Here is a 1,704-nt window from a genome sequence, read left to right as displayed (position 1 = left end):
CAGAATGTTGAGAACATCACCACTAAGCCAACTGGAAACTCTTATGTTCCTCTGTGTACTCAATGAGAGTTCCAGAGCTCTGGAAAGTTGTTAGAAATACAAAAGCACTCATAGGGCACACATGAAAAAGATCTTGTCTCAAGTTTGAGGTTTTATCATGGAAAGATACAGGGCAGTGAGAGGTGTCTGTAGCCAGCTGTGTGGGCCACAGCGCTGGCTTTGCTGGCTTTATCTGTCCGTGGCCCGCCAGGAAACACCCACTGCTCTGAACAGAGAAGCACAGTGGTGTTCCTGGATGGCCTCTGGGAGAGGGAGTGCCATTAACAGATAAAGCACTGATAGCGTAGAGCAAACAGATGGGGAAGAAGTGGGAGATAGGTGCCCTGCTCTACAATAGGTCAGGCACAAGAGAATTCCAAGGATGATTAGGAGTGGCAGTCAAAGGCCCTGGAAACTCTCAAGAAGCCGACAGACTTCCCTTGGTAGAAATCCATCCCTGGTGGTTCAAGAATGGTAGATGTCCACAAGAAATGGGACAAAGGGAAAGGTCTACCATCCTCGTAACCTTAACAACCATACTGCTAGGATTTGAATGAGTTCCTCCCCAAAGTTTATATTCTGGAAACTGAATTCCCAAATTAGTATCTGGAGGTAGGGCCCCTGGGAGGTAATTAGGATAAGGTGAGATATCATGAGTGGGATCCCCGTGATGGCATTAATGTCACCAGATGTTAAGCAGATACCAGCACCACACTCTTGATGTCCCATTCTCCAGAACCATAGTTAAAAAAAAAAAAACAAAACAAAACAAAAAAAAACTCTGTTCTTTATAAACTATGCAGACTCCTGGGTTTTGTTGCAACAATAGAAAATGGGCTAAAACACATATTCAGTGAAGTTTCTTGAGTTTGACAGGGAATATTTTAATTTGGACTTCCCCAAAGAGCAGTTTTAATCTTATTGCTTGCAACTCAGATTGGAATTAAACTGTAAAACAAACTTTTAATACCTAGAAGGAAAATGAAATCCTATAGTAACATCAAAATGGCTATTCAGTCCCTGTCTTCTGCATCCCCACCACTTGTCCTGGGGAAGAAGCTGGACTGAGGAACTGAAGTCCAAGGCCTTCAGTTGGGATGAGGACCTGGCAATCTGTGTAAGATGACTGTCCCATCCCTTTGCCAGGATGTAACTCACCAGGTTCCACCAAAGGCAGTTGTAACCCAGGTCTCACATGAGGGATGCAAAGATCAGTAATCAGATGACAGACACTGGGGAAGGAATCATACAAGGGAAAGGGACAGAGGCAAGGGCAGGGGCAGGCAGGGACAAGGATTCCCCGAATCTGGAAATAGCACTGCAAGTTTATAGCATCCAAGCTACTCCCAGCCAAGAGTGAGTTGGCAGCCATTAGGGGCTATTACCTGAGGCCCAGTGATAATACCAGTGACTCAGTCACCTTACCAAGTGGAATGAAGCTGCTAGTTTATAATCTGGTTGCATGGGTAGCACCCGCCCCCAAACAAAACAAAACATGTCAATAGCTCCTTGTTCGGTAAGGACACAGAAGTGCATAGTGCTTTCAGGTGAGGATTTGGTTTTTCATGCCACTACCAATTGTTGCCAACAGAGTTCTGACGTGAGACAGGTATATTCCATTCTGAGAACTGCTAGCCTATAAATAAGTCGACAATGGCCACAGAA

Source organism: Sciurus vulgaris (genome assembly GCF_902686455.1).
Source record: "Sciurus vulgaris genome assembly, chromosome: 5".
NCBI classification, from domain to species: domain Eukaryota; kingdom Metazoa; phylum Chordata; class Mammalia; order Rodentia; family Sciuridae; genus Sciurus; species Sciurus vulgaris.
This window is presented reverse-complemented; position numbering follows the sequence as displayed.